The following is a 20132-nucleotide window of genomic DNA, read 5'->3' on the forward strand; positions in this document are numbered from 1 at the left end:
CAGGGCACACAGCCAGCCAGCACTGCAGATATGTGATGCATCGAGGTGACAGTCTGATGGTCTCAAAGGCAGGGAAAAGAGGTGGACAACTGCTGAAGTCTGAGCTTTGGCCTCCATCTTGTCCTGAACAGTCGAGAAGGTCTGCCTTCCGCCAGCCACCCCATCTGCTCTGTCTGTGTGGCACTAAGGGTGTGCATTCCCACCGTGAAACTGGCCCTCGAGCCATGGCCAAAGGAGAGAAATTTGTTCTGTGCAAAAGCAAAAACAAAAAAAGTGGTTGTTTAGAGTTCAGTTTATAAAAGCGCATTCTCATCTCAGATAATGTGACCCCCACATGCAGACCCCGATCTCATTAGTGCCATGCACTTACCCAGCTAAGGGAACAGGCCCAGCCCCTAGCCCAAGCTTCAGAGTGGGGTGGGTCTGGGGTTGAGTCCTAGCTTCATTTCCTTCCAGCTGTGTGGCCTCAATTTCCTAATCTGTGGAATGGGATACTCATCTTTCCTCATATGGTCATTATGAAACTTACGCAAAACTCGCACGTTCAGAGTGCCCGGGATGACCTAGAGTACATGCCAGCGTGTTGTAGGTAAACATTTCAACAGATGTTAATACTTCCCTACTGCTAGTCCAACCCCACTGTCCTCTCTTGTATCTGCACCTGGTTAAAGCCACATCTTGTGGCTGATCTCTTTGGGGCAGTTACTATAGCTGGAATGATATGATACTTTGTCATTTAGATGTTTCTTTTAATCAGCCTAAACCCAGGCTGTGAAGTCAAGATGGCTCCTCATCACTGCTCACAGCCTGGTGAGCAGTGATGAGGGTCTGACCAAGGTCCTGTCGTGGAGTCAGTGCTTGGGAACCTGGTCAGGTGCAGTTGGTGTAGGGGGAGGATTCTGGCTAGAGAAGGGCAGCCTGGGCTCCCCTATGCCCTAGGGATTTCACACATGCCAGGCTGCCTCTGCCTTCTGGAAACAAATGTACAATAGGTAGGCCAGTGGTTCAATGGAAGTGCCTGAAACCCTGGCTCTGTCCCTTTCTATGTGACCTTAGGTTTGTTGCTACACCTCTCTGAACCAGTTTCTTCTGTGAAATGGGATCAGGTCACCCCCCTAGTGAGGTTGTGACTATTGTAAGTCTTCCATATATATGGTTATTATTTTCAATATTTAAGGCAGATGTCGCATTTTGTTCTCAAAGGAGTGGTCATGATGATAATTGGTTTTGTCTAGAATGGTTGATGACTTATCAGTGAGGTCCTCACTTAGCTGAGTGGCTCCCCTCCTTCCTTCCTTCTTTTCATCTTCTCTCCATTCTCCTCCCTTCCATCTTTTCACAGCATTTGCTGTTTTCCAGACACATTGTGCTGGGTGCTGGGAGGATGTGAGGAAGGGGAGCAGCTGACATCCTCGCGGAACTCATGGCCTCATATAACAGAAAACAGAGCAGGAGTTCCAAGGCATGAGAACTCAATTCAACATTTTCCTGAAAGGAATTTTGAAGTCGTCTTATCCAATTGAAGAGACGGAGGTTCCAAAGGGAGGAAGGCCTGGGCCCAGGGTCTGCAGGCTCACATCCAGCCTCCTCGCCTACCCTCCTTCATAGGCAGCCTTTGTAGGCTCCCTTCTCCTGAGAGGCCAGGGGGTGGACCTTGCCTTGGATGATCAGGTAAAGCTTTAGTGGGCAGAAAGCTGTTTAGTTTGGGAAGAGAAAGATGTAGCGGGTAGGAAGGGGGTTCCAGGAGAAAGGAATAGCTTGAGCAAAGATGTGGCAGCCTCAAAGCAGAGGCTGAACCAGGGATGGCAGGCTCTGGAGTGGGAGAAAGGTGCCTTGGTCCTCCTCCTGTCCTTATATCCCACACAGAGACTGTGACCGTTCAGTGGCTTACAGATGCAATGGACTGGCTTCCACTGCTCCACACCCTGCCAGGAATTAATTGTGTTCACGGTAATGAGCTTGGACCCTGGACGCTCTAGATGGGCTTAAATAAACCTCTCTTAAATGTTGGATTTATGATGCATTTTGCATAATAGTAGCAGTACTCAGCCAGGCACATGCTAGATAGATGAACCCAAATACTTAAAGAAACCTGGTCCAAGAACACCAATGAAAAACACCTCTTGATAAATCATTGCTATTAATTTGCATGCTTTGGGTCTGAGAGGCTGGAGCAAACAATTCTTTAGCCTCCTGGGAGTGTTGAGCAGTGAGCCTTTATGAACACTCAGAGTAATTTATACTAATGCTTCTGCTCTGTCCTTGCTTTCCTAACACGACTCCTTTGCTGGGAGAGATATTAAATTGGCTCCATCTGTTTTGTGTGGAGCTCTTAGTTGTCCTGCAGAAGGGATTCCCCTTGACATCAGCTCCTGCCTGCATCCAGAATGTCTTTTGCTTGCTTTTAGCCATCTGGTAGGTGCTGGTAGATGGACTTCCATGATAGGAAACAGGCCTCGAACCTAAATAAGCCTTATGTGACGTCATGATGGCCATGATGCTGTGAATTCCTTTAAGTGGATGAAAGGCTAAGCTAGAGGCCAGGTCTGATGCTTCTTCCCAGAAGATAGGAGATCATGTGGCATAGCCAGAATTTGGATGTAGTTAAGAATTGAGGGAGGTTCTTATGTTTTGATATTAAAATCAGGTCTTTAAGTCCAGACCAGGGGGATGGCTCACCCATGGTACCTATGTACCTTCAGGTTCTCTACTCCCCCAGTCTAAGGAGCAGATTTGACCAGATTTCTGGTCTGAGCAGGGCTGGGATTCATTTGTAGCCTTCAGAAGCCATCTGCTTTCTCCAGCGCCATCTAAAAACAGCCTCCAGTTTTTTGGGTCTGACCCAGTGTGCAATTGTCCTATAGGCAACCTCAGGGAAAGGTAACCTCTCTGTCACTCAGGTACCGATAGAACTTCTTATAAGGCAGTATGTACCTTTCCTCTCCCACGGGGCGTGGGGAGCCACACACCTATAATTGACTTGCTCAGATCGTGCTCTGCTTGTTGAAAGATGCTGCGGTGTCATGTGGAAAGCTCAGGCTCAGGGGCCTAGGTTTGCTGTCATCTCTTTCTCAGAGTAGTTGGGTGACCTTGGGCAGCCATCCTAATTTCTCTGAACTCTGCCTTCTGTAATGAGATATTGATAGAATGAATGACCCCTCAACATGCACCAAATGAACGTGGTACACAGAAAGCCCCAGCACAGTGCTCAGCACCCCACCTTCTGCAGTGGGAAGGATCGCCATCCAGCCTCGGGAAGTTACCGGCGACGCTCATGCATGGGCATCTTCCAAGTGGGTTTATTGAGACCATCATGAGGATACAATATAGGAGACAGGACATCCCCTTCCATCTCATGAAGCTTTTGGCCAGAGAGAAACTCTTTCTCTCCTCGGAGATCCTGCTGTTTTCTAAAGATTTGTTCATAGCAACTCCTTGTTCTCCACCAGCCTCTTGCTGATCCAGCTGGCACCTCTTCCTGGGCGGACCGAGGCTCCCACTATCCTTTCCCCTTTGCTGGGCATCAGGTTCTGCATCTGCAAAATAAGGAAAATAAGACCTAGTCTGGCATGGTTGTTGTAAAATTTTAATAATATATCCTATGAGCAACTTCCTGGCACCAAGTAAGTGCTCAGTTAATTGTGGCTTTTCTCTTTGGTTTGGCTGATACTTAGGTGGGCATACGTACCTTAGCATAAGAGAAGGAGAAGGCAGAAACCCCTTTTATTTCAGTCTGCCCGGCCTTCCCACAGGCACTGGGATGCTGTGGCCCCACCTGGGGGCAGGGAGCTTCATCTTCAGTATTGAAAGCTGTGTGTGGGGAATCTCTGGGACATGCATGTCAAGTATGAGTCAAGGCTGCCTGCCATAATGAACATGCTCTCTGGAGGGGCGCTGTGGCTCAGAAGGGCAGGGTTTTGGAACCAGTTCAATGTGAATTCAGACCACTCCTTGCTGGCCCTGGGACACCTTCATTGGTAACTCTGAGACCCAGGTTTCTCATCTGTAAAATGGGCTAAGATGACGTCCTCCTTTATGGGGCTACTGTGAGGGCTAAGAGAAGGGACCACTGGAAAGGGTTCTGCACAGAGTAGGTGCTCAGTACATGGAAGCACCTTCTCCTCTTTGTCAAATGTACAAATGTAAGGGGCTATTGTTTTAAGACTTCTCAATATTTTTGGCCTCCAGCCTTGGCAATTCAAAATGGCAACTCGTGCCCGGATTGGAGTTGTTACTGCCATTGTGTTTTCCTTCTTTCCTGTGAGCAGAAGCTGGTGCCTGCTTCCTCACCCTAAAAGTTGGCAGGAAGGTAAGAGTTGTGAGGGCCATCTGTTCCTGGTCTTCCTCAGAAGGGCACCGGGCAGTCATGCTGAATGTTCAGGGGTCCTCCTGCACCATTGGTCTGTGTAGATCTTCACATCTTGATGCCGTTAGAGAGGGACATAGCAGGAAAGCTGAATCTAAGATGGCGTCTCACACAGACACAGCACTGGCCAGGAGCGACTGGAGCGGAGCCGGGGCCCTGACTCATGCCCAAGTTCACATCCCAAGCTGGATGTCTTTGGATTAGCCGCCTAACCTCTCTGTCTCAGTCATTTACCTTTAAAACAGAAATAGGCCGGGCGCGGTGGCTCAAGCCTGTAATCCCAGCACTTTGGGAGGCCGAGACGGGCGGATCACCAGGTCAGGAGATCGAGATCATCCTGGCTAACACGGTGAAACCCCGTCTCTACTAAAAAATACAAAAAACTAGCCGGGCGTGGTGGCAGGCGCCTGTAGTCCCAGCAACTTGGGAGGCTGAGGCAGGAGAATGGCGTGAACCCGGGAGGCGGAGCTTGCAGTGAGCTGAGATCTGGCCACTGCACTCCAGCCTGGGAGACAGAGCGAGATTTCGTCTACAAAAAAAACAAAAAAACAAAACAAAAACAGAAATAACAACAGTAACACACTCACACAATTTTCATGAAGACTAAGTTATTCAGGCAAAGTGCTTCATCTGGTGCTGACAGTTGATAGATGTTAATTATTTTTATTATTTTACTCATATTGCCTCCTTTGATCCCTGAAAGCCACCCAAGGAGCAAGCAGGCCATGTATTTGTGTACCCCTTTTCTAGATAAAGAAACTGAAGCCAAGTGGTTACATGGTCAAGGATTCCACAGAAAGGAGCGGCTAGGCCTGGATCCCAGCAAGACGCTACCTGCCAACAGCATCCACACCACTGCTTGATGATGCCCACACCCTGCTGCACAGGCCTGCTTGCACAGGGAGAGCTGGAGAACCAGGAAAATACAGAGTCCTGTGCCACCCCACCTCAGATCTGCTAAATCACGCTCTTCAGTGGGGGAGCCTGGAAATCTGCATTTGTAAAGTGCTTCCCAGGGAATTCGTATGCCCAGTTAGTGTGGGGTCTGTGGTCTACACTGCTGGGCATAGAGCTCGCTGTGTTTTCCCAGGGCAGAGGGACAGGGAAGGGACTGGAATGAACAAACACCCACAGTCTGCAGCCAGGCAGATACTGTCGTCAGTAAGTTTTAGAGAAGCTTGTGGAAATGCAGACGTAGGGTCACTTTAACACACACCAATTTTTTTTTTCCAGGTCATTGGATATCTTTCTAGATAAAATAACCTCATTACGTATTATGGGATTTGTGGAGAAAGTCTATTTAAATGGGATTGAAACATCCTTTGTCAAGATAGCCTGGACACGGCTAATTGACAAGAGGTGGCCAAAGCCAGCTCAGCCCATTGCAAGGGCTCCTGGGCATGCAGTTGATCTGCACAGTGGGCCTCACTGCCCAGGAAGAGGCACGTCAAACCAGAAAGCCAGTGTTCACTGGGAACTGAATTTGATCTGACCCAGTCATTAGAGGACTAGAGCCTTGGGGGGCTTCTGGAAGCATAGGCACCCGGACTCAGAGAGCAGAACTAATTTAGAAGAGTTAGATTTATCACCAGATAACCTCATTTCCCAGGCTGCTGAGGCACTCATTGCAGACTCATTGGTTTTCTGTTTCCACCACACAGAGTCAGGGGTTGATTCTTCAAAGACATGCCCGTGGGACCTTTTCCTTTTGTGTCTGAAGGTAGCTACACACACGGCCCAAGGGTCAGGCTGCCTGGGTTGAATTCTTGGCCCTGACACTGACTAGCCAGGAGCTCTTGGATGAACTGCTAAGTTAATCTTAAGCCTTGATTTTTTCATCTGTAAAATGGAAAGAATAAGACTGACCTCATTAGGTTGCTGTGAGGGTTAAATGAAGGCAAGAAAGGAAATAGGCAACAAATTAGGAGGTTCTTATGGTGGCCTGTGGTGACTCAGTTTAGCATGTTAAATCACACACAGTGTGCTCAACCCAGGAAAAGTTGGGGCCCATGAAAAGCGCTCAGTGGATGTTAACTGTTACTAATACCTCAGGTCTTTAATATAGCATGGGTTTAACTGGCTGGTAAGAGGGAAGATGTGGGGATAATTTGGAGAGTAACTCTTTACAGGCAAGTAAGTTACCTATTCATTCTGTTGTTCAACAGTGTGCTGAGCCCTGAATGTGCCAGGCACTGTGCTCCTGCTGGGGATGCAATGGAGACCTGAGATCATTGCCTTCTCGCAGCACTTAGGCTGAAGCCTGATATTAAATGGGTCGGTACAGATTGCAGGAAGTGCAGTCAAGGCGAAAAATGGAGCATGTGAGAGAAACAAGGTGTAAGTAGGGAAATAAATCCTTCCTGAGCTGGGGTGGCCAGGGGGAGCTTTGAGACTGTGATCTGAAGGAAAGAAATGCTGGTTAGGTGAATTGTGGGAAAAAGCTTTCTAGGCAGAGGGCAGGGTCCCCCAGGAGGAAAAGAAAGTATGTTCTGGTGTGTCCAAGAAACCTAGGGAGGCCGGTTAAGGGCAGGGTAGGGGCCGGATGGCCGGATGAGGCTTAGGTCGTGCACAGAGGTTAGATCATGCGAGGGCTGGTGGGCTGGCTGTAAGGAGAGGGAAGCAGATATGCACAGTGCAAGCCCAGCCAGGGCGTCTAAGAAGGGAGGAGACACAGGTCTGCAGTGCTATCAGGTTGTTCTGGCCACGGCATGGAGAACAGAGTGGGTGGAGGGCAAGAAAGGAAGCAAGCGACAAATTGGGAGGCTCTTGGGGTGGCCCATGGTGACTCTGTTTAGCACATTGAATCCCACACAGTGTGCTCAGCCCAGTTCTAAGCTCTCCGGGCAAACCATGGTCCCTGAGATGGAGTTCTCTTTCCCAGCCGGTCTGGGGCTGTGCCTTCTGGACACTCTCAGCCTGGCTGAGCTCCCTCACGTCTCTGCTTGCAGAGGAAACAGGCTCTTTCTGTGTGTTTTCCCCGTCAGGAAAAGTCCAAGCGACATTCTCTCACTTCCTTAGTGGCCTGCTCTGCTTCTGTCCCTCTTTATAAATGTCCCCAAACCAAAGTTCCTCTCTTTCCTGAGCTTTTCCTGTCTCCATGGCCTGGCCTCTCTCTCTGTTTCAGTTCCTTTCTCCTATGGCTACCCCAAAGACCTCATGCCCTGTTTTGTGATCTCCATGTTTCATCTCTTCCCTGCTTGCCTACTTACCAGCAACTTGTACGTAGGTCACGGTCACCCCTAGTCCTGCTCTGGGGTCCCATGGTTAGTGCCGGGTGGAAGAATGGATGGATTCTTGTCACATTGGGTATTGTTCAGCCATTTCAGGAAGGACAGTTTGCCCGGGCAGATGGGACATAGCCCTTGGTTTAGTGAACTTGGCCTTGTTCTCCTATGCTACAATGTGGGTCCACCCAAACGGGGCTTTGGGAAACCAAAAGCTCCCAGGCCCTCGGACAGAGGTTCCATGGTCTGCAAGCCCTCCGAGATCAGAATTTCTTAGAAGAATTCCCAGAGAATGTGAGAAGCATGAGATGGTTTCCAGGACACATTGGCTGTATTTAGTGATCTAAAAGTATGAATCTCACTCCAAAGAACCTTTTTCCAGCTGGGGTGTTGGGGTGGGGGCAAGTGGTGGTCTTACCCAGATACTCAAAGCAGAAGATAAACTGCAAGTAGAAAACTAAAACCTGGAGCTCACTTCCATAGTGGTGTCTCTGAACTGCTTTTTTTCTTTTTCTTTTTCCCCCTTCAGCCTTCCAAAGTCTAATCACCTTGGAGAAATAGAGGCAGCTGTTTTATAACTCTTGGTTGAGTTGTTCTTAATCTACCTTGTTACATTCTTGCTTGTCAGTCATTGACTACTGGGTGCCCTCTGGGTGTTAGTAAATCCTTGACTACAATGGCAAGGAAGTGGGTGGCCACAGAATATACAGGAAGTCAGGCATCAGGGAGGATCAGCATGTGTCAGATCTAGAAAGGCCCTCAGAGATCTCCTGATCAGTGATTTTGAAATGCATTTAGCTATAGGATTCTTGACTAAGCAAAATCTTACCTAGAAACCGAATTTGCACAGTAGGTCAAAACAGAGCCCATCTGGCAGAAGCAGGATGACGTTGTATTGGCCACAGGTTTCTTCTCATCTCAGTTATCTGCTGAGACATCTCCAAGGAAACCAATGCTGGATTTGAAAACCACTGATCAGTTCAGACAGGAATGACTTGTACATGGTCACCCAGGTCCTTAGAGACTCATGGTTTTAAGGGGGTCACATGGCCCAGTGACTTAGCCTGAATCCAAATCCAGAACTCCAGACTCCTAGTCCAGTGCCCTCTCCTGTACATCTTGGTCTCTATCTTAGACACTGAGTATCCATTGGCTTTTGGTGTAGAGCCTCCCCAGGAGAGGAGAAGGGGGTGATTTTTACTCTGAGATCTCCAGCGGTGTTGCTGAAACATTAAACCTACCTTTTTCCTCCCTTAACCAGAGTCACTGGCAGAATGAGTCATGAACTAAGGGTGTTGCAGGGAAGATTCACTTCTTAAGGAGCCTAGGGTATAAATGGATGGAAAATGAGTTATAGTGAAAATAGAACTAGGCCTGGGCTTTGTTAGGTGTGGGATAGGAGCCATAGGATATAGGTGTGAAGAGCTGGCCAACTCCCCAGAGCTACCTGCTACTCCTGTATTGGAGGGTAATTAGTCAGTTGTTGTGAAGTCTGGCTGCATAACAAACAACCTCAACCCTCAGTGGCTTACAAAGCAAAAGTTTCTTCCTTCTTTATGTTACCTGGGCTATGCGTTGGCTGCAGTTCTGCTCCATATACTTTCTCATTTTGTGGCCTGCCTATTTGCTGCTGGTTGAGAACAGCAAGAGGCTGAGCCAAATTGTACAGTCACATTTACAACTTCTGTTCAGACCTGGCATCCTTCGTGTCTGCTCACACTCTGTTGGCCAAAATCGGTCACGTGGCAATGCCTGGCAGTGGGGCCAGGCCTCTGTGAGTCACAAGGCAAGGGAGATAGGTGGTATAGTTCTCTTAAAGACAGGGTGAGGGCGGTAACTGCTAATTAATGCATTGTACCAGAATGGGTGTTTTGGGGTGATTGGTGGAAGATATATAGGGTGCTTATCTCCATAGGACATAGTCTTCGAAGACAGAAAGACTTTTTAAGAATTCTGGATCCTAATTCTTGCAGACATTGAGAAAGTCAGATCCTTGATTCCCAAACAATGCCATCTATCCCTTGTGTGTAACTTCTGTTTGCATTTTTCTCCCCCATAAGAGGATATGCACCTGAGCTGGCTTGCAGAGGCAGGGATGGGCATCTCCTGGTGGGGCTGGCTGGGTCTGGGGCCCAGAGGGGCCCAAGAAGCACCACTGACTAACAATGCTTTAAGGCTATGCTTTGCAGGGAAGCAGGAGGGTAGGAGCACTGGAATGGTCATTCCTACTACCCTTCCCTCACCCCTTGCCAGGAATTGTATGTTTTGTACATTATGGTATTACTTTGACAGATGAAAAATCAAAACTGAATCTCTTTAAGATACCGAGCCTCCAAACGCCTCCACCTTCCCAATGGAAATCAATGGATGCCTACTTTAATGGAGGTGTTAGTGTTTTTCATGGTATTGATTACTAATAAGTCAAGAATCAGGAAATCCCACTCTGTGGGATCATTAGAGATTTGGATCTAGGTTACTAGGAAAAGTGTTGCTGCCAACCTTTGTCAACAGCTCCTGGCTCAGCAGAAAGCTCCACACAAATCACCTATGGGCTTGCAAGTGACCTCTGATCAGACAAATGCCACTTAAGGACCTGCTTTTGCTCCTGGGTGCTCCTGAGTCTGTCTCCTGCAGGAAATTCCATACTGGATGACTGCTTGTTCTTCCGTAGCTTCTGAGGCGGGAATGTCAAAAGGAAGCTGTCTTCCAGGCTGTTGGATGAGGAGAGCAGGAATTCAGACAAAAAGAGGCCTCAGCAGGATCCAGGAAGCTACACTCATTTTCACATTCAAATGACCTTCTCTGGTAGTGCACAACTAATCAGGGAAGGTGGAACACGTAAGCAAAAGTGTACCCACATCCACTCTGCAGAAAGACAAGCCTGTGCTAGGTCATTTCAGGGGGGTCTGAAGGATGGAGGGGGTTCAAAGTGGTCTGTTCATCAGGACCTTTTATTCCTCTGAATTTTCTCAAGTTTCAATTTTTTCCAAACTTTTTATTTCAAAAGATTTCAAGTTTACAAAAAAGTTGCAAGAATAATGCAAGAAACATCTGTATGTCCTTCACCTAGACTCACCATTGTTAACATTTTGCTGTATTTCTCTAATCTCTCTTTCTATATATACTTGTTATCTCCCTGAACCATTTGCGAATTAGTTACAGCCATTATGCCCTCTAAGCACTTCTGCAGATCGAAGACACCTCTCAAGAAAGACATCTCCCAAGAGCAGAGATATTCTCCTGCAGAGCCACAATATATTCATTACACTCAGGGGAATTAATGTCAATACGATAGTGTTATTTACAATCCTCAGTCAGATTTTCCTGCTGGTCCCAAGAATCTCTTCATAGTGGGACTTGACTGCTTGGGACAAATCCTGCTTGCTGCTTGCTTTCGTAAATAAAGTTTTGTTGGAGCACAGTCCCACTCATTAATTTACATGTTGTCTCTGGTTGCTTCTGCACTACAACTGCAGAGTTAAATATTTGGGAGAAAGGCTGTGTATTCCTCAAAGTCTGAAATATTTTACTATTTGACTCTAAGAAAAAGTTTCCCAACCCGTGCATTAACATTTGTGTAATCCAGTATCTAATCAAGGCTCATGATTTGCGTATGTTTTTAATTTAAAAAAAGTATGTGATCCCTAACTTATGAACATTCTTTATATACAAATGACAACAGGTTTCCTGGCCTGATGCCCTGAGACTTTATGTTCTGCATGCTCCATCCATATCTCTCATCAATTCCCTGTGAGGTCCCACCTCTATGGTACTACCTAGTGACATAAGTATAGGTGCCATATCCTTGTTCTTTGATCCTGTAGCTTCCTTTGCTCAAAACACTTCTCTATACTGTCTTAAAGATTTAGTGCAAGCACCGTCTCTTGGAAACCTCCAAAACCCTTTTAACTCCCTGTTCTCAAGACCCCTTTACCCACCATCTGGTTGTCTAAGCTCCCAAGACTGACAGGATTTTCTGATGTTGCAGCACTGACCACACAAGTGCCTTGATCTATTTTCTGTTAGTCTCACCCGCTAGTTTGTGGAGGCCTTGAGGGCAGGGTCCATGTTTTATTCATCTATGTCTCCTTGGTGCCTAATATAAGGTCCTAAAATGCTCAGCCATTGTTTACTGAATGAATGAATGGATTCCTCCGTGGTGCAGGGGCTTCTTTCCTATTCTTAGGACCATCTTGCGGGATTTCCAGCCTCCTCTTTCTTCTGCTCCTTCCTTTCCCAGTGCTTGTATTTGGGGCACTTACCCTCATGCTTAGAGGCCTTAGATCAATCTAATGTAGGGACCAAAATGGGAGATGGAAGAAAGCAGGGTGGACTCTACTGAAGCCACAGGCATACCAGAGCCCTTCCTCCCCACCACGGCCCCTCTGCCACCGCCAGGCCTGTTTCAGCCCTTCACCACTCTGTTCCAGATTGTGGCAATCATTTGGTGATTGCTTAGAGTTGGGGATCCCAGTCACCCCTATGTGGCAGGTAGCGTTAGCAGGCGACAGAAGGAGCACTGAGTGTGCTGGGCATCATCTCACTTGACCCTCATAGGCCTCTGGGGACAGGGCACTGTCCCCATGCTCCAGATGAGGCAGTGGAGGCACACAGTGATGGTCTTATGGTTAGGAAGTGTCAGAGCCAGTGTACAGACTGGAAGTTGGTGATTCCACAGCCCCTTTCCAGTCACTTGCAATGTTCTCTAATTTCCCTTGGGAGCAGTGGTGTATCCCTGGCACCACGAGTTTAACCTTTGAAGGAATGTATTGTCTTCTGCAGTGTTGGAGTTTGGGGCTAGGGTCTAGATCAGGGCTGTCCAATAGAGCAAGCATTCTGTGGTGAGGGAGATGTTCTAGATCTATTCTGTTCACTATGGTATCCAGCAGCCACAGGCCACTTATGAACACTTGAAATGTAGCTAGTTTGACTTACTTAATTGTAATTAACATATTTAATTTGAATAGCCATGTGTGGCTGGTGCCTACCAACAGCACAACCTAGAGTAAATGTTGACCAGGTGTAGTCTAGGTAAATGTGCTGTGTGGGGTCGGCTGGCTGGAGACTTCTTGGGTTAACAGGGTTTTCATAGATAAATTGATATTAAATTCCAACCAACCTCATTAGCTACCAATTTATTCTGGAATGGGGGACTGCCTGTGTTGCCACCATGCTGATGAGCTCTGACAGTTTTCAGGTTTGCGTTTGAGGCAAATGACTCTTTCAGCCCTCAAATAAGGCAGAGGAAATGCATAGGGCCACAGGGAAGAAAAGAAGGGAGGCATGGATGAGAAGACCCAGGGGGCCTCAAGTGATGGAGCTGCTTTATGTGCATTCTACTTCTGCTCTTCTGAGTGAGCGCTTGCCTGGAATCCTTCCAGGGATTTGGGTTCCCAGCTGGAGTTGCCAGCAGAGTGTAGACTCCCAGGGATATGCCTGTCATCCTAGGACCTGAAGTGCAGGCTTGACAGAGAATCAAGTGCATGTCTCTTAAGATGAGCATTCAGCTGAAGGCAGTGTAGCACAGTGGTTATGGACCCGGGACTTGCTGTCACACATTCTAGCGTGGAAGCTTATAAACTCTCTGGCCTTGGGAAAGTTGTTCTACCTCTCTATGCTCAAGTTTCTTCAACTGTAAAATGGGGTTAAGATCAGTACCTAACTCACTGGGCTCTTGTCAGAGTTAAACAAGCTGACATTCATTTAGCATGGTGCCTCACTAGTAATCAGCATCTAGTTGATCGTTGCTGGTTTTTAGGGCGTTGGAGCAAGCTATCACGTCAGATCAGCATAGCTCTTTATATCCTGCTCTCTGCATTTTTTCCCCTATCAACAGTTTCTTGCTTTCAGAACTCAAAATGCTTTGGGGAGCTTTGCAAAAATTTGCTCCCAAATCCTGGGAAAGGGTGTCTGTTTTCTCATCTCATCTCCCTCTCTCTGAATATTTATAGTTCTGGATAGAAAAGAGCTGCTTTGATTTCTCAGAATAGTTTCCACAAAAGTGTGGTGCTAGGGAGGCAGGGCTGGGAGGAGAGAGTGTTAGACTTGGCGTTGAGAAGCTTGGGTTTGAATCCCACTTGCCGGTTGTGTGTCCCCCACCACCGACCACAAGTTAGCCTTAGGCTTTGAGCCTTAGTTTCCTCACTTGTGACATGAGGATGGAGTGATAGTCAGACAAGATGATACAGCCCTCTGCTTGCACCTAGAAGACACTGTAAATGTCAGTTAAATGTGAGCATTTAAATCCTTTTTCAGCTTAAGTGTTCAAACTCACAAGTTGGAAACTACTTGGGGCCCTTCATGGTGAGGCTTCCAGCTGGAAGGCATCCAGAAGCCATCTTCAGAGTAATGCAGTTAAAGGCAGCAGACCCTGTCTGTCCAGATCTCGGCTGTTCCTCTACCAACAGGCCTTACTTAGATGACTGGAGCAAAGCTTCCGGAAAGAAAAGACTGCAGGCGGAGCTGCAGTTGCCCTATGAGAACGAAGCCAGGAAGAGCCAAGTCTCTTGACCCAGGGAGGCGCAAGGTGAACAGCCGCATTCTGGCTTGGGGAGGACGCATTTGGACTGCACCAGGCAGCTGGGCCCAATGCAAACAGCTGTTCCTCCACTGCTCGAGGGCACTCTGTGGGGTGTGGTGGGGGGTCACCTCCTGGGCTGGAGGAGCCTTGTTTGCAGGGTGGGGGTGGAGGTGTATAGGGAAGCTGTGAAGCAAGAAACATCCGCACCAAGTTGGCAAATTGTAGAAGGCACAGAGAGAAAGAGCACATGTTGGAAGCATGTGGTTCCTGGGAGTCTCTTCCAATCTGCAAACTTCAGGGCTGTGGGGGTGCTGAATGAAGCCTGAGGCAGGGTGATGGGAAGGGAAAGCCCAGGCCTCGAGCTAGGCAGACCCCAGTTCAAGTCTTTTTTGCCTCCTTCCTCCATGTGACCTGGGTTAATAGCTTCTCTCAGCCTTGAGGTAGCATCATTAAAATGGGGATTGAAGGCAGAGCACTTTGTGTTTGGAGGAACTTAACACGTGATCGAGCCTTTCTCCCTCTGGAATTTCATGATATGTAATATTTTGTTTGCTCCTCTGCTGACTTGCTTTGCTATTTGCAGACGTCTGCGTGGTGCCTTAAAATTGTGCTGTGCTGTGGGGTTGCTGGGGTAGGAGGGAGATTTGATGGTGATGGTGGTGGTGGTGGGTGTTGCTAGGACAACTCCTGAAGCCCCAGTTCTGTGTACTTGAAGGCCCAGGGTCTAGGGGAGTACTATGGGTCGAATCATGTCTCCCCTAAAACGATATTTTGGAGTCCTCAACCCTAATACCTCAGAATGTAACCTTATATGGAGATAGAAACTTTATAGAACAAATCAAGTGAAAATGAGGTCATTGGGGTGGGCCCCAATCCAATATGACTGTTGTGTACATCCAAAGGGGAAACATGGACACACAGACAGACACACACTGAGGGCAGATGAAGTGAAGAGACACAAGAAGACAGCCAGCCAGAAGCCAAAGAGAGAGCCTAGAACAGATCCTTCCTCACAGCCCACAGAAGGAACCTATCTTGCTGGCACCTTGATTGTGGACGTCTAGCTCCCAGAACTGTGAGAGAATGAATATCTGTTGTTGAAGGCACCCAGTCTGCACCACTTAGTTAGGACAGCACTAGCAAACTAATGCAGGGAGTGATCCGACGCCTCTAGTAAAGACAAGGGGTTAGGAGTGTGGTTTATAGACTGGAAGGCCTGGCTAGAGCCCTGCCCTGTACTCACTCACTGTGTGACAATGAGCAGGTCCCTTCACCCCTGTGAGCCATGGCTTCCTGGTCAGGGTGCAGAGGTACTAATACCTGTCCTCCTGTGGATCTATGGTGAGGTGAAATGGGAGGGTGTGTGGTGGTCATTACTATTAGTTCCCTTGCCCAGTTCTCGTCTTTGCTTTCCAAGTAGGCAGCCTCCCCCTTGTTGGTTCTGCCCAATGGGCCACTCCCTACCCCACTGCTTGGGAACCCAGGATTTCTGGAGGCAGGACCTGTTTCCCTGGGAAACCACACCTATCACACCTGGAAGACTTTGGGGAAGATCGCCGGGCACAGTTCTGCACTAAAGCTGGACCAGAAAGGGTTTCCTCAGCTGTATACTTTTGGGATGAATTAATGAAGTTAACCAGCCTTTCCTGGACATGTATTTTTTAGCTGACTCTGCTAGGCATTTTCACATTTGCTTTCTCACTCAATCCTTAACACAATCCTGTGAAGCAAGCATTATTACACCCATTTTGCAGACTGGGAAACTGAGTGTCACAATGCTTAAGTAACTTCCCCAGGTCACCTGGCTTATACATGGTAATTCAGCATTTGAATCCAGAATTATATGATTTCACATCCCTCCCTTTCCCTATAACATAGTGCTTCATTTGGAGAAGTGTTGGTTTTCTGTTCCGGAATATGGATTTGCCTGGGTGGCATTGCGAGTGGAAGGTAGAGAAGGGCCTCCTGGATTTCTGTTAAGAGAAGGTGGCTAGGCTCAGAGGGAGTTTACTTCCCTTTTCCCTCCCCTCCCTTCTCAGCTCCCTGAAAAAGGCACCTCGCAGTTTGAGCGGCTGCTGTTTCTCATGGATTTTTAATAAAGATGATGAATGAACCAAGAATTGATAAGAAAAGGCAAATGGTATTTGGGTTATTCATTGTTCTAGTAAAATGTATTTTTCACTGCAGGTCTTAAGTGACTTTTTCGTTAAAATGCCATCAAAGAAAGAAAAGGTTAAATAAAATGAGTTTTCCATGGCAGAAGTGTGGACCAAGGGGCCTCTGCAGGACAAGACCCTGGGGCAGCCAAGCGGTAGGCTTTGCCACTCCCCAGTGGCAGAGTTGTGGCACATTCTGCCAACAACACCCTTCTCCCAGAAAGAGGGCTAGAAGAGCAATTCCTCAAAAAGGGTCTGGCAGGAATCTCAGTAGTTCTGCTCCCTGGAGGCCTGATGGGGTCTGAGGGCCCAAGAAAATGGTCTGTTTCAGCCCTGGTAAGGTAGGCAGGCACACAGAGCTACCCATGACTGCTGGGCTGGGGTCAGTACCCTGTGTGGTGAGCTGCCCTCCTTACCCTGCACAACCACACCTGCCGTGATGCCTGTAGCCAGAGGGGCTGTGTCCAGAGCTGTGTGGGGACAGGGCCCTTCCAGCTGAGCTCCTTGCGAGCTCTGAAAGAGGCTTCTTCCATAGGCAGGACTCAGACAGCTTGCACTGGTCTGATGTCCCCAGGGAGATCTGCACGTTCCCAGCCTTACAGACATCGGGCACCAATGGGTGAATTGCCTTCCACATTAAGGATATTTTGTCTTTCTGAATCTGCTTTGAGCAAGTGTCTCTATTGTCATTTGAAGAGATCTTGTCACAACTATTTTGTTTCATTCCATTACCTCCCATCTCATCCCACCCCATCCTATCATATCCTGTTCTGTTCCATCCCAACCCATCCCATCATATCTCATTTTATTCCATCCCATCCCATCATATCTCATTGTATTTCACCCCATCCCATCATATCTCCTTCTATTCCACCCCATCCCACCATGTCTCCTTCTATTCCACCCCATCCCATCATATCCCATCCTATTCCACCCCATCCCACCATATATCATCCTATTCCACCCCATCCCATCATATCTCATTCTGTTCCATCCTATCCCATCATATCTCATTTTATTCCACCCCATCCCATCATATCCCATTCTATTCTATCCCATCCCATTCTATTCTGTCCCATCCCATCCCATTGTATCTCATTCTATGCCATTCCATCCATCCCATCATATCTCATTCTATTCCATCCCATCCCATCATATCTCATTCTATTCCATCCCATCCCTTCATATGTCATTTTATTCCACCCCATCCCATCATATCCCATTATATTCTATCCCATCCCATCCCATTGTATCTCATTCTATTCCACTGCATCCCATTATATCTCATTCTATTTCACCCCATCCCATCATATCCCATTCTGTTCTATCTAATCCTATCCCATCATATCTCATTCTATTCCATCCCATCCATCCCATCTTATCCCATTCTATTTCACACCATCCCATCATGTCTCATTCTATTCCATCCCGTCCCTTCATATCTCATTTTATTCTACCCCATCCCATCATATCTCATTCTATTCCATCCCATCCCATCATATCCCATTCTATTCTATCCCATCCCATCCCATTGTATCTCATTCTATTCCATTCCATCCATTCCATCATATCCCATTATATTCCATCCCATCCCATCCCATCCCATTCCATCATATGCCATTCTATTCCACCCCATTCCATCATATCTCATTCTATTCCACCCTATCCCATCATATTCCATTCTATTCTATCTCATCCCATCATATCCCATTCTGTTCCATCCCATCCTATCCCATCCCATCTCATCCCATCATATCCCATTCTATTCCATCCCATCTCATCATATTTCATTCTATTCCATTCCATCCCATCATATTCCATTCTATTCTATCCCATCCCATCGCATCCTATCCCATCATATCCCGTTTTATTCTATTCTATCCCATCCCATCCCATCATATCCCATTCTATTCTATTCTATTCTATTCTATTCTATTCTATTCTATTCTATTCTATTCTATTCTATTCTATTCTATCCCATCCTATCCCATCGCTCTCCATGCCTTAAACACTCATGAGACTGTAGATAGTGTCAGGTCCTGTTCTAAGTACTGGGGAAACAGAGATGACCAAGACTATTATAAAGCTATTATAAAGCTCCCCGTATAACAAAAGAAAGAAGCAGACAGTTGGGGTGTGATGCAAACAATAGATGGAGAGACTAGGCACCCCTCTCCCGTTTCCCCCAAACTCACCCCTGCATATTTACCTGGAGAAGAAAGGTGGCTCGAGGAGAATGTGAGAGTGGAAGGGGTGGTCAGAAGAGGCTTCTTGGAGGTGACTATTGGGTTGAATTTTCAAAGAGTGGATAGTAGTTGGCCAGGCAAACAGCAAATCTCCATACTGGCACTTAAATACAACTTGATAGGTGCTGGGCCACATTCCTAGAATTTCACATATATTAACTCATCTATTTCCCTCTTAATAGCCTGTGAAGGAGGTGCTGTTATTTATCACCTCCATTTTCCAAATGAGAGAGCAGAGGCATGATGAAACACCATTTCTGAAGTGGTTGAGTTGGAGCTGGAGCTCCGGCGGACTATGGTGCTCACTCCTGTGCTGTGCAGCCTCTCTGGCAAGGTGGGGAGACACTCCAGACTAGAGGTGAGAAGTGATACTGTACTTGATCATAAGGGCAGTAAGTGGGGGCTCCAGTAGCCACTCCTCCTGGAGTGCAGATATTATTTTCTCTATGAATGAAGTCCCCTGAGCTAAGCTCTTACCCTCTGAGACCCAAGGTGAAGAGGCAGGAAGGGTTGCCACCTTCCCCCACCTCCAAAGTGCTTTCCTGGCCAGGAAAGCTGGGGAAATCCAGCAGTGTGTCAGAAGAGGGGAGCTTCATCCCAGCCCTCTGGCTGCAGGGGCTCCCAGCCAGGAAACTCTGAGCCTGGGCTGGACTTTCCATCCCTGATGCTTCTAAAGAAGGGTGGAAACACTGCCTGACTCCAAGCATGAAGCAGGGCTATTCCTGTGTAGCTTGCCTCAGGCCTTGGACACACCCAGGCTTCACCTGCAGGGACAAGTGCTGTGCCTTCCGCAGAGCTCAGCCTCACCCTGCCTGACACCTTGCGCATATGTGAAGCACACACACTGAGGCATTTGCAAGCATTCAGCAGTAGGACTTTAGCCATTTTTTTCCTTACTTGTCTTTTTCGAGAGAAAATCGAGGATCCCATTGCATCTGTTACAAGGTATTGCCTTTTCTCTATTGTAAGATTTGTCATTGATTTAATCATCATTTTGCAGAGGGAAAAAAAAAACACTACTACATTAAGAGTACACATTGATCGTAAGATTCACCATCAATCACCATTTCAACAACATTGCAATGTAAAAGAGAAATGGGGATCTGAGAATCCAGGGGCGATGGTATTTTTCTAAACATCTTGTGGTAGAGGGAGGATATGTGTGTGGGGAGCTTATCCAGGAAGGTTGGCCCTGACTGATACTGGTGAGGGCAGGTGGCGGAGGTGCGCGCCCATCCACCCTTGCCTCACTGCCTTCAGTTTCCATCATACAGTTCCACTTTGGGGACATTTCTAGTAGCTCAAAAACACTCACAGCTGAATTCATTCTTCAGTTGAGTTTGACAGATAATCAGCTTCTGCTTCAAGCTGGGGAAATGTCAACTCAGTGGACATACACGGACCAGCTGCGATCACCAGGTATGTTGGAGCATCCTTGTAGTGGCTAGATGGTAATGAGTGCCAGCCATGTGGCGTGAGGGCACCTTGCTCAGAGTCAAGGGAACTGGGCTGTAATCCCAGCAACCTCAGGTGCCATTGCTTTGCTTCTCTAGGTCCCCAATTCCCCTTCCATATAGTAGGGATGCAAACCCATAGCCATAGCAGCTGACAGTTACCAAG

The 20132-nt window shown here is 47.5% G+C and overlaps 1 protein-coding gene across 2 annotated transcripts in view; it reads left to right on the top strand.

Annotated features, from left to right (window-relative positions):
• The window catches only part of GALNT18 (polypeptide N-acetylgalactosaminyltransferase 18), a 355896-nt gene that overhangs the window by 44595 nt on the left and 291169 nt on the right, over positions 1-20132 (top strand). The window lies entirely within an intron of this gene.

The sequence above is a fragment of the Chlorocebus sabaeus genome, chromosome 1 (assembly GCF_047675955.1).
Source record: "Chlorocebus sabaeus isolate Y175 chromosome 1, mChlSab1.0.hap1, whole genome shotgun sequence".
Classification (NCBI taxonomy): domain Eukaryota; kingdom Metazoa; phylum Chordata; class Mammalia; order Primates; family Cercopithecidae; genus Chlorocebus; species Chlorocebus sabaeus.